This window comes from Colossoma macropomum, unplaced genomic scaffold, assembly GCF_904425465.1.
Source record: "Colossoma macropomum unplaced genomic scaffold, Colossoma_macropomum, whole genome shotgun sequence".
Classification (NCBI taxonomy): domain Eukaryota; kingdom Metazoa; phylum Chordata; class Actinopteri; order Characiformes; family Serrasalmidae; genus Colossoma; species Colossoma macropomum.
Window position 1 is genome coordinate 20,997,802 of NW_023494802.1, and position 14,052 is coordinate 21,011,853.

Sequence of the window (14,052 nt, forward strand, 5' to 3'; positions counted from 1 at the left end):
TTTTCAAAAATATATATTTCTATAGCATCTACGTAATTGTAGTGATCATATTCCAAACCAGTGTCAAACTCAACAAGTAAAAGGGCCATATCAAATTCATTTGTGGGCCAGAGGTAAAAAAAAAGGTTCTAAAGGTTTTATTTCATTTTTAATTAATGTTGTGCTGCAACCCGAACTGGCCATTGTTTATTCATAATATGCAAAAACATCAACAGTAAAATACAGACACTTGTAATAGACCTTGAAATATTTCATAGACATAAATATTCAAAACTGAAATGTCCCCAGGAGCTTGGTCTTTTATACTTGCTTGAATTAGACACCTGATATCTTTTCTTTGCTGCAAGTTCATTCATTCTTGGGTTCAGTTTCCGAGCTGAGCTAATTTTAAGTGTTTATGTTGGTTGAACTGCAGCTGAAATGCATTTTGGTGATATAACTGGTGTGGAATTGTGTAGAATTGAGATGTAACCACTGTCCCATAGACGGCTGTTGGGGTAGGAGAGTCGGAGCGCCCAACACAATTGAGGATGGTAGAGAGGTAGATGTGCAAGTATAAATATAATATACATTATACACCAATCAGGCATAACATTACGACCACCTCCTTGTTTCTACGCTCATTCTCCATTTTATCAGCTCCACTTACTATATAGGTGCACTTTGTAGTTCTACAGTTACAGACTGTAGTCCATCTGTTTCTCTGATACTTTGTTAGCCCCCTTTTACCCTGTTCTTCAGTGGTCAGGACCCCCATGGACCCTCACAGAGCAGGTACTATTTGGGTGGTGGACCCTTCTCAGCACTGCAGTAACACTGACGTGGTGGTGGTGTGATAGTGTGTGTTGTGCTGGTACGAGTGGATCAGACACAGCAGTGCTGCTGGAGTTTTAAACACCTCAGTGTCGCTGCTGGACTGAGAATAGTCCACCAACCAAAAACATCCAGCCAACAGCGTCCTGTGGGCAGCGTCCTGTGACCACTGATGAAGGATTAGAGGATGACCAACACAAACTGTGCAGCAGCAGATGAGCTATCGTCTCTGACTTTACATCTACAAGGTGGACTGTGTCTGATCCACTCATACCAGCACAACACACACTAACACACCACCACCACGTCAGTGTTACTGCAGTGCTGAGAATGTCTTTTACTGCACTATACATAACACAAATTATTGTTATTATTTGGTTTGTTTCATTTATTTGTTTGTTTGAAAACAAAATCTGAATGAAAGGCAAGATCTAACAAACACAAATCAACTAACTTGCTAAGAACTCTGGGGAGCTCCACACCATCTCTCTCATTGCTTGTGTTTTTGAGTTTGTTGTACTCAATAAAATCGGTACATCTGAGTTTTCAACCAGACAGTACAAACAACTCGCCTGGGTTAACTCATGGCAACTCATTGCAAGAGAATAAGTAATTAGAATTTGATTATTTAAGCACAAATAATGACGGCTTTTTGGTGTACAAGTATATTTGTGAGGAAAGTCACCTACATTTTTACTAAATTCCACTGTAGTCAATAACATTTAGTGGCTAATTCTGTTTATGTGTGTAATTTGTTGGTGACAGCACCTGGGCTGCTTTGAGATCGCTTCACAGCTCTGACTTTTGAGGTTTTAGACCAGGTTGTGTTTGAAAAAGAGAAGAATAACTCCTAATAAGCTTCCTCTGCTGAACTTCCTGTGATAAGGGCGGAACTGAAATGTTCTGATGCAGATAAGTAAGGACTTAAGTAGATAGTTTGCTTGTTTGGACTGTTCAGCTTCTACCCCAGTGCAACAAGAGAACTGAACACTGCCCAACGCTGACATTGTACAGTACCATCTGTCTACCTGCACCTTTTAAAAACATTCAAAGGATATTAAAATGTTTACATTCATTTGCACTTTATATTTATTATTAAACTGCACTATTCATAAATAGAAACACTTCCACTCACATACTTGCAATACCACAGCTGCTACACTCTTTTATATCCACCCTTTTTTATTTCACTTATTTTTTACTTTTTTATAATTTTATTTTAAATTATTTTATAGTTTTATCTGCACTGCCATTGAGTGGAAAGCTCTGCAGAGGGTAGTGCGGACAGCCCAGCATATCACCGGGGTCCAGCTCCCAAACCTCCTGGATTTATACACCAGCCGCTGCCTGAGGAAGACCAGGAGGATTCAAAAGGACTCCACCCACCCAAGCCACTGTCTGTTCTCACAGCTGCCGAGCAGGAGGAGGTACAGAAGCATAAAGTCCAGAACCAGCCGGTTCCGAGACATTTTCTTCCCCTGGGCCATCAGGCTGCTGAACAGCCAGTAGTGCTGGTGTATCGGTCTATAGGCCTGTCACTGCACCTCTGAGTCGTCATCATCATGATGATCTCCATGGACAATCCACACCTCATCCACATCTCATCAGACTCACTCTGATTTTTGCACCTTCAATCTGGCAAATCTGTACTTACACATATAGACTGACATCTTGTACATCTTCTATCCATATCTTGTATAATCTGGAAGATTTCTATATCAGTATTCTATCCCTGTGTACCTGCATCTCATTTATTATCTACCTCAGACTAACTGCACATACGGAAATGTGTACAACAGTGCGTATCATAGTTTTATTTCATAGCTTATTACTGTATGACTGAACATTGCAATACTAGTGCACATTGTGTACATGTGTATATTCAGAGTCGGTATATATATATATATATATATATATATATATATATATATATATATATATATATATATATATATATATAAGGGGGCTACAAACCTAAGATTGTCACTCACTTTCCACCTGTAAATGTGATGTGACAATAAACGGGATTTGATTTGATTTGATTTTTTACTTTTTTTATCATTTTAAATTATATAGTTTTTTCTCTAATATCTTGCATTTTATATTTATTCGCCTATATTTTTGTTTTATTCCTAGTTTAATCGTTTTTTTCTGTATGCACCGTCAGGATTGCTAACCTGCGCAATGAAAATAAAGCATCTTCTCAACTCGCTCAGACCGGCTGTGCCTCTGTTGGCCGCTGGGTGTCAGCAGTGGACAGTAACGGCAGAGCGCCTGAGTACGGGTCCGCTGCTCCCCGTTATTCTCTTCAAACGTCCCGCATATCGAGAGAGGACGAGACAGACTGCGGTCCTTCGAGTTTTAGAGTCTGTAAAAGCGGAAAGGATGCCAGTTATCTCGCTAAATGTGCCGCAGCCTCGACGCCTCTGAGTGAAAGCGCGGACAGAACAGGAGCGCACGTGCGCCTCAATGCCCAACCGTCACTCGCCGTGAGCGCTGAGGAGTGAACGGCCGCCCCGTTTGAATGGCGGCTGACAGGAGTTTGGATTAACCGGAATAGCGGCGTGAAATCGAAGCTGCTCCCGTTTTCAGCCAGGTTTAAAGCTGCTGCAGCGATGTGGAGGTAAGCGGTTTCCTCTGTGGTCGTATTTAAGCTGAAATGTGTTTTTCTGCCGCTTATTAACGCACGAATTACAGGTGTTTCTGTGCGGTTTTGCTAAAATGGAGGAAAACATCTCAAACACAACACCGAGACTTGGACAGTTTTGACGTGTTAAAGCGTTAAAAGTGTTAAATCTGACGCGAAGCAACGCCCAAACTTTTTTAATGTGCTTCTCAACGGTGTGTCTGAATGAACGAGCTTTCTAAGACTGAACACAGTCGACTCTGAGTCTTTCTGACAGGAGCAGTGAGACATAACTGTTATTTAACCGTTTTCTGTTCGTGTTTCTCTTCTATTACGACCAAAATAACCGTATTAACGACCAGTGAAACTAGCTAAACTGTGCTAAAGGGCAGATTTTAGCTGCTGGATTTGTGAAAATGAAGATATACAAGGATAACGCTAACAAAATAGACGTATTTTGGCTTTTTGAGACACATTATTTCCACAGACAAAGTCCATTAATGAGGTTGTAGCGAGGATTCTGAATGAAAAGCTGACTTGCCGTAAGTTTGGCATTTCGCTGTTGTGGGGAGAAAACTTTACAGGAGAAGGAAAAAACCTACTTTACTTTGAATGTAAGTCAATGGAACCAGACGTTTTTCCAAGTCATTTTGGGCCGTTTATTTGGTACATTCATCATGAAATTCACATACAATGTAAAGGGCAACAGACACTTTCAAATTATGCCATAAACTGAATGGAGATACAAGGTTTTCTTCTTATATACACACATATATCTCGTTGATGTTGGAAGAAAATCTTGTATCCAAAATGGTAACTTTACAGGAGAAGGAAAAAACCTACTTCACTTTGAATGTAAGTCAATGGAACCAGAATATTTTCCAAGTCATTTTGGGCCGTTTCCTTTTGTCCATTCATGATGAAATTTACGTACAACATAAAGGGTAACGGGTATTTTCAAATTATGTCAAAAACTGAAAGACATCAAAAATGGAGATACAAGGTTTTCTTCCGACAGCAGCGATAAGGAGAATCTGAGCATTAGCTATATTAACGTAACAACTTCTATAAGAAATACGCACCGCCTGTTGAAACAGCAGGCAGTTCTGAGCCTGTCTGAGTCGAAATAGCTTATTTTCACATTAGGTAATGAAACTGGATAATGAGAGCTCACACCCATCACTTTGAACTGAAATGGATATCTGTGTTCAGCTGCACTGGTTGTCAATGTCAGTGTGTGGCTGGTCCCATTTGCTCCCCTCACTGCCGGAGGAATTTACTGAGGAAGCTCAAACTGTCCCTCACATGAGCCTCAGACCAGCATTATTCTGGGATTCACTGAAGAATTTAGGGTGTAGGAGAGACTTGAGTGTAAACTGAGTTAGACTTGGGCCGTGTTGCAGTTTACAGCTTGTTAAAGCCAAATCAAGTGTGGGTATTTGTGTCATAGTCGGATTTTCATTTTTTCTTTCACCATTCAACTTTTGAATGGTCACTTTTGCAGTTTTAAACATGACTGTTGTGAGTTGAGATAAAACATTAGACAGTTAAAGTGAACTCAGCCACCACATTTGCTGTTTATAATGTAAGTTAAGCTTATTAGAGAGGATTTGAGTCTGCAAGACCATTAAACGCACCGCTTCTGTTACCAGACTGATACTGGCACAGGTACTAAAGTATTCTGTCAGTGTTGGTCATATAAAAATTAGCAATGCCGCCCCAAACACAATGTAATCTCATGATGACTTTGCAAACTTTGCACATATGTCATGCAGCTCATACATTTCATTGAGTGTATTTCATCAGCATTCATAGTCAATTAGTCTTTCTTACAGGACAGACATATATTCATGCAGGGCATGTGTACAGTTTCTGATCATTCTTATATTAGCTAGGTTGTTACTGGTACTGGAATTGGGATCAATAACACCGATTAGGCATAACATTATGACCACCTCCTTGTTTCTATGCTCATTGTCCATTTTATCAGCTCCACTTACTATATAGGTGCACTTTGTAGTTCTTTGTTAGCCCCTTTTACCCTGTTCTTCAGTGGTCAGGACCCCCATGGACCCTCACAGAGCAGGTACCTATTTGGGTGGTGGATCATTCTCAGCACTGCAGTGACACTGGTGGTGTGTTAGTGTGTGTTGTGCTGGTCTGAGTGGATCAGACACAGCAGTGCTGCTGGAGTTTTTAAACACTGTGTCCACTCACTGTCCACTCTATTAGACACTCCTACCTTGTCAGTCCACCTTGTAGATGTAAAGTCAGAGACGATAGCTCATCTGCTGCTGCTCAGTTTGTGCTGGTCATCCTGTAGTCCTTCATCGGTGGTCACAGGACGCTGCCCACAGGACACTGTTGGCTGGATATTTTTGGTTGGTGGACTATTGTCAGTCCAGCAGTGACACTGAGGTGTTTAAAAACTCCAGCAGCACTGCTGTGTCTGATCCACTCAGACCAGCACAACACACACTAACACACCACCACCACGTCAGTGTTACTGCAGTGCTGACAATGATCCACCACCCAAATAGTACCTGCTCTGTGAGGGTCCATGGGGGTCCTGACCACTGAAGAACAGGGTAAAAGGGGGCTAACAAAGTATCAGAGAAACAGATGGACTACAGTCTGTAACTGTAGAACTACAAAGTGCACCTATATAGTAAGTGGAGCTGATAAAATGGACAGTGAGGTGGTCACAATGTTATGCCTGATCGGTGTATCTGTCCATGCTTAATGATCACTCTTTTCTATCTGACTGGTGACTGTATTCTGTAAGCCACCATATGTCAAGAGAACTGGGCCAAGATCCTGAAAGGGCATTTTATAATCAAATAGCCTAGACGAGCTTGGAGTAGACGACTGAAAGGGGAATGCGCACATTTTTTTTTAACTTCTGTATAATTAAATTAATAAAATGCAAACAAAGTCACTCAGAGAGGTTTGGCATGAAATGTGTTTAGAGAAACTTGCCAAGTCAGAATTGTTCACAACTGTGGTGAAAAGAACCAGATCTCTGAAAGCTTTTACATGAGATGGTTATAAATATGTTGCCTAATACCTGAGACATTGTTTGGTGATAGTTTTGAGAAGGTTTTTGGCCTAAAATATATATTTTTAAAATCTGTTCACGATGGAGAGGCACATTTACGGGGTTATAACATAAAATCGTTACCAAAGCAAACATGTTTTTTTATTTAATTTACCTCTGTTTTTCATATACTTATCATCATTACATATAAAATCTCAGAAGACATGGTCATTTTGAATAGTCAGTGGGTATATTTGAGTTGCAGACATTGTGACCCCCGGTTCCTATCACCACCATTGTAAAGAAATTTGAGTTGATAAGTTTCTCTGCAATCAACCAGCTCTGAATGACTGTGTTTTACATGTCAGAGACTGAATTACGCAGAAATCTGTTAAAAATCAGTGGAATTATTTTTTAAGGTTCACAATGGATGAGAGTAAGAGCTTTCAAGTGGAGGATCTCCAATATGCATCTTCTGTTTCTACTCTTTTCCTTCTCCTTTATGAATTCAGATTGATGTCCAGCTGTTTTCCATGCTCTGTAGTTGTGAGATCAGATTAAACTCGTCACCTCTCAGTCTGGGGGAGCTCTCCGCTCAGCTCACCAGGGCGGCAGGGGTTGTATATGACACTGGACGTCCAGGGAGGGTTAACAGGTGGCCTGAGAAAACTGATCCAGACGGGTGTCCACTCATGTAGATACTTGATATGATTTGAGGTATCTCTACTTATTGTTCTGGATGCTTTCTTTTTTCTCTCACTTTTATTCATTTATACATTTTCACTAAAGTGTATATATATCCCTTTTTAAGTTTTCTACTGAAGCTAAAGTGTTTAGCATAACAGGATCAGTAAATATAAAATGTAGGAACCAGGACTAGATCCATGTGGGTGGTAAAATGCAGATATTCCACTGATTTTTTACTAATTTCTGCATAACTCCGTCTTTGAGATGTAAAACAAAGTCATTCAGAGTGGAGGTGTAAACTCATTGAGTGTGTTTACATGCATTTAATAATCCGATAACTGCAGAAAATCAGATTTTGTCAGTAAACCGGTCAACACGTTTGCATGCTCTTGAGTAAGCAGATCGTGGGGAAACTCCAGGTCTACATGAGTCAGACAGTAATCAGGTATCTGCTTTACAACCAGCCAGTAGACTCACAGAAGAAGACGTAACGTAAATGTAATATAAAACTCAAACTTCATGCCGCTGTTTTTTTTAAAACATGGCGCCACTTTACCTGAAAATATGAACTTAAATCATCTAAAAGATGAAGAATATTTAAATCCTTTATTTATTGTTTGGTTTCAGCGCCGCTCCAACAGTGTTTTGCTGCGTCTCGCGACGTCCTCTGTCTGATCTCGCACATGCGCAGACTGAGAAATCCAAAAAAAATCAGAGTAAGAGTTTAAATGCACTGAGAAATCTGATTACTGAGCTAGAATCCGGCCTCTTTATCAGATTTCTTAACCAGAATATGGTGATTACATGACCATTTGAATAATCGGATAACTGCAGAAATCCGATTATGATCGGATTATTGAGTGCATGTATACGGACTCATTGATTGCAGAGAAACATGTAATGCAGACAATCATAAAATAATCGTAAAGCTGAAAGAGTTGTTCTCTTTGGGGACTATTTTTTCTCTCAATGCCCTGCATGTACCTCTTTGCCATGAATGGTTTTTGAAAAATACATTTTAGGCCAACGTTTTTGTTCTCAAAGCTTTCATAAAACAATGTCTCACGCATCAGACAGTATATTCATAGCCATTTAATGTACCAACTTTCTGTGTGGGAGATTTTAAAGGCATTAAACTCTGCAGACATCTGGTTCCCTTCACCACCACTGTAAACAGTTCTGAGTTTCTCCAGAATGGAGCATTTCACATCAAACCACTCTGATTGACTTTGTTTGCATGTTAGCCTTTTAATTATGCAGATAATTTGAAAAACCTGTGGGGTTCTCCTTTAAACCAGGGGTGTCCTATTTTACGCTCAAAGGCCTGGCGTGGCTGCAGGTTTTCGTTCCAGCAGATCAGGAGATGATCATGTTTGAAGGCTGAGACCAACTGATTTAATATTTTTACAACCCCATTTCCAAAAAAGTTGGGACGCTGTGCAGAATGTAAATAAAAACAGAATGCAATGATGTGCAAATCATGTAATCTTGGAAAATACTACAAAGACAACATATCAAATGTTGAAACTGAGAAATTTTATTGTTTTTTGAAAAATATTTGCCCATTTTGATTTTGATGCCAACAACATGTTCCAAAAAAGTTGGGACGGGGCCCTGTTTACCACTGTGTTTCACCACCTCTTCTATTAACAACACTCTGTAAGTGTTTGGGAACTGAGGAGACACTGCTGTAGTTCTGAAAGTGAAATGTTTTCCTGTTCTTGTTTGATACAGGATTTCAGCTGATCACCAGTTCAGGGTCTCCTTTGTCGTATTTTTCATTTCATAATGCACCAGATGTTATCGGTGGTGACAGGTCTGGACAGCAGGCGGGTCAGTTTAGCGCCCGGACTCTTTGAATATGTAGTAATGCTGTTGTAATACATGCAGAATGTGGTTTTACATTGTCTTGCTGAAATAATCAAGGCCTTCCCTGAAAAAGACGTTGTCTGCATGGCAGCATATGTTACCAAAACTTGTATATATACTGTTCAGCATTAATGGTGCCTTCACAGATGTGCACATCACCCATGCCACGTGCACTAATGCCCCCCTATACCATAATGAATACTGGCTTTTGAACTGTGCACTGGTAACAAGCTGAGGGGTCTTTAGTCTGGAGGACACAGTGTCCATGATTTCCAAAAAGAATTTCATATGTTGATTCGTCAGACCACAGGACACTTTTCCACTTCCCCTCAGTCCATTTTAAATGAGCTCAGGCCCAGAGAAGGTGGCAGCATTTCTGGATCCTTTTTATATTTGGTTTCTTCTTTGCGTTTTAGAGTTTTAACTTGCATTTGTGGATGCAGTGATGAACTGTTTTCACAGACAGTGGTTTTCAGAAGTGTTTCTGAGCCCATGCAGTGATTTCCACTACAGAATCATGTCTGTTTTTAATGCAGTGCCACCTGAGGGTCCAAAAATCATGGCCAGCAAATACTGGTTTTTGTCCCTCACATACAGAGATTTCTCCAGATTCTCTGAATCTTTTAATGATATTATGTACCGTAGATGTCTTGCATGAAAATACGTTGTGGTGGTGAACCCCTCCTCATCTTTACTTCTGAAAGACTCCGCCTCTCTGAGATGCTCTTTAATACCCAATCATGTTACTGACCTGTTGCCAATTAACCACCAGGTTTTTTTTTAGCATTACACAACTTCACCAGCCTTTTGTTGCCCCCGTCCCAACTTTTTTGGTTGTTGGCATCAAGTTCAAAATGGGCATATATTTTTAAAAAAACAATAAAACTTCTCAGTTTCTACATTTGATTTCTTGTCTTTGTACTATTTCCAATGAAATATAGGGTTTAAATGATTTGCACATCATTGCATTTTGTTTTATTTACATTCTGCACAGCGTCCCAACTTCTTTGGAAATGGGGTTGTAAATCAATATGGTAGTTTTACCTACATGATTCTGATATTGTAATACTTTCCTAATGATGTGGTGGTCTACATTTATTCTGTTCTGTTTTTATCTTTTGTCAGTTAAGATCTGAAAATATGTCCTGCGCTCAGACCGGGAGCTGTTTTTAGTGCCCAGTGTTGATTCAGCACTGTATAAAAGCTCTGTGCTCAGAGCGGGGGGGGTTATAGTTTAGACATTCAGAAGAATTTAAGAGAGAGAGAGAGCAGAAAGCACATCACGCTCATACAAACAATATGAGGACATCCATCTGTTGGATTTTTTTTGAGCATCGGCTCTAAAATTCTAGTCTCGCTTGATATTTATTGTACTTTTGCTATGATATCAAAACACTTCTCTTGCGGTTGACTGCATGGTGTCAGATTACACTTCAGTGAGAGTCCACTCCGTCGGTCTAGTGAATAATGAGCCGTGGTAAAGCCACAGGAAATCACTATTGTGACTTAGTTACTGGTGCCAGGCTTTCACTGCCCACAGAAATTCTACTTCTCCAAGGCCTCTGAGGTTTTGCATGGCAAAAGACCTTCACACACAGTCAGTTACCATGACGGGTACAGGATCCAGCCGCTTAACCATTCAGCAAACAGATGAAAACTTGCAAGGGGAATTAAATTACCCAAACATCTGTGGAAGGTTTCTACCTATTCACTGTCAGTTTCATCAGTCTTCACACTTGCTGTATAGTAGCCATGGTTATTGGGAAGAATGCTGCCTTTCATTTCCTTCAGGCCTGTATAAGAGGAATCAGGATCAGGATCAGAATCAGAATCAAGCTTTATTGGCCAGGTTTGCTTACACATACGAGGAATTTGGTTTTGGTTACAGGAGCTCACAGTGCACAGTATCAAACATTTACATGTAGTAAATAAAATAAAATAACATAAAATAAAATAAAAGATGCATTCCTACCATCACTCACACAGACATACACCCACAGCCACACCTGTAAACCTTACAATGTGCAGAGTATGAGTCTTAAATTAAAGGGCATTATTGATAAAATTCGATTACGATATTTTCACAATATTGCGGTATTTGATGACATAAAGGTTGGTGGATGCTTCCTGAGGCTGATGCTGCTCTATGCTAAAATAATGTCTTACAAACCTGACATAGTTTGTGATTGGACTGTTTTTAGTTTTGTTTCTTCTCTTAAAATGGCAAGTGGAACCTTAAACGGTACTTTAAAAGTCATCCAAACAAAGAGACTAAGAGACAGGTCACTTAAATTTAATTTTTATTATATATTTGTATTTTATATTATATTTATATTATATATATTTTTAGTTTTTTTAATATTCTCTCAGAAAAATCAGAAGCATCCAGCAAACGTCAAATGACATGCATTGCAGTTAACTAGTAATACATTTTTATTATCTATCAACATCTCTAATTAAATCAGTGCTGATGTAACAGGAGTGTGGGTATAGACAACATATCATCAGGCACTGTGTTGTACTTTGCTGCATACCGTATTGTGACTGCAGTATGCTTTTATAAATTGACAACACAAGGCGGAGTGCTTGATGTAACATGGTTAAATATTAACCTGTGTTATTTTGACCACAATTATTTAGTTTACATCAATGTTGATTCATAAAACCCTCCAGATCTCAGAGGAACACTTTTTGGCAGCATTTTATGTTGGTCAATATGGCCACAGCATGCAGCAGTAAATCTGTTACTGTACTCAGCTGCGTTTAACAGCACACCAGGGCTGTCATGATTACTCGATTACATTTAATTACTTGAGCAAAAAATAATTAATATTTACCCTCTTAGTGAACTGCCGCTGATTAGCCAACCCTAGTTGTTGTTTTGCATCATGATAATGTATATTTTAAGTTCTACTGGCCTCTCTTACAGTAAGAAACAGAGCTTGAAGGGCACAAACATTTATAATTTGTTATGTCTTAGCAGTTTTGGTGTCACTTTATTTGGATAGTACTCTATAAACCCCTATGGATTATCAACAGATGGTCAAATTGTTAACAGATTGTCTTGTGAAGCTCAGAGTTAGGCTTAGGGTCAGGTGTGTTAAGGTGAATTTAAAAGACATTTTGTTGAATGCAACTTAAAGGCGAGTTCAACCTGTACTAGTTTTTTGTTAAACTTGAAAGAAGTAGCATTACTGAGTCAGGAGAAAAGAAATGGTAAAATATGGTTTGTGTGTGTGTGTGTGTGTGTGTGTGTGCAGTGCTGCAACACCTCTAAAAGGTGTCAGGTCAGATTTCACGGAAGTTTTTTGGACCATGTTTTATGTCTTTATGTATTACAGTCACACTCACAGGCTTTAAGAAGAATTGGCTCGATGTTTAGGTTTCAAATGCAGTACTCAAATGTAGTAGATACTAATAAAATAATAATAATAATCATTTTTATTTATATAACACTTTTCAAGTTGGTGGCAGCTCAAAGTGCTTTACAGACGTGATAAAGTTAAACAGTAATACAAGAAATTATAAGTATTAATTTAGAATCATAAGAAAATGACAGATCAAATTAAGAGCTTTCTCCTTTTTTTTGCAATAAAGTGGCTTGGAGTCTTTGAAAGGCTCTTGGTTACTTAAGTCAATGTTTATTTAAATTACCCTTTTTTTCAAATTACCCTAATAATAAACAGATTAACATACTAACAAATAAACACAGATATACACCAATCAGGCATAACATTATGTCCTTGTTTCTACGCTCATTGTCCATTTTATCAGCTCCACTTACTATATAGCTGCACAGCACTGCTGTGTCTGATCCACTTGCACCAGTGCAACACACACTAACACATCACCACCACGTCAGTGTTACTGCAGTGCTGAGAATGATCCACCACCCATATAGTACCTGCTCTGTGAGGGTCTATGGGGGTCTTGACCACTGAAGAACAGGGTAAAAGGGGGCTAACAAAGTATCAGAGAAACAGATGGACTACAGTCTGTAACTGTAGAACTACAACGTGCACCTATATAGTAAGTGGAGCTGATAAAATGGACAGTGAGTGTAGAAACAAGGAGGAGGTCATAACGTTATGCCTGATCGGTGTGTCTGTGCAGCCCTATCTAAATTACTGTTGCGTGATTGCAGAGCTCCTAATGGTGCTGTGCAGGGTGGGTGTGCTGTGGTATGAGATCTTGTCTGTGTTTCGCCAGAGGTGCGTATGAAAGGCAATCCCACCCAGGACTTACTCCTCATTAGTTATGGTCACATGTGTGAAGGCCTTGCATACTTCTCCTTTATTCCATCAGGCGAGAGGGTCACCCGAGTGACCCACCCCCCCCCTCCCAAATCTGCAACCCCGCCCCTCATGCAGTGCTAATAGTTCCTAACCTGCACCTTAATATTAATTTTGTTGCAGGATCTTTTTTTCTTTGCACTATTACATTTTGTAGTGGCTTAAAGCTCCTACAGCCCAGCCGGACCCCTCATTTCCACTTCCAGCGTCTAGGGCTCTTGTGGCTAAACCTTCAGATGCCACATTTCCATGCTAATGCTGATCCTCTGGGCCTTCTCCATAAATAACCCGTTTCATTAAGGCAAAGCTGAAGTGTTTACTTTGTTGGAAAGAGTCTCTCCCGGATGCCTGGCCCATCAGTTTAATATGGACCTGGGCGAGAGTCAGGGCTTGGAGCAGTTGTTAGCTGGTGTTTAATGGAGAAGATTATCTGCAGACGTCTTAATAATCCTAGATAATCTCATCACCACCACATGCCTTTAAAATCTGCCAGTTTGTTTAGTTCTGATAGATTTAAGAATGACTGGGCAATATTATTATGGTTGTTTATATCGCTGCGTCCTCTTTTCTCCATATTTGTTGTTTTCCAGTTTTTGACATAATTTGAAAATACGTGTTACCCTTTACATTGTCTGTAAATTTCATGATGAACGGACCAAAAGAAATAGCCAAAAACTAGGAAAGTGCAATTCCTGAAGGAATGGTTGTGCAGCGGTTACTCTGATATC

General features: G+C 39.6%; 1 protein-coding gene across 1 annotated transcript in view; it reads left to right on the plus strand.

The window, feature by feature from the left end:
• The first annotated feature begins 3,118 nt into the window (after window positions 1-3,118).
• The window catches only part of plxnb1a (plexin b1a), a 97,019-nt gene continuing 86,085 nt past the window's right edge, over window positions 3,119-14,052 (plus strand). The window contains exon 1 of the mRNA XM_036591738.1: window positions 3,119-3,436. The gene's annotated coding sequence lies outside the window, so the exon portion shown is untranslated. The remainder of the gene's footprint in view (window positions 3,437-14,052) is intronic.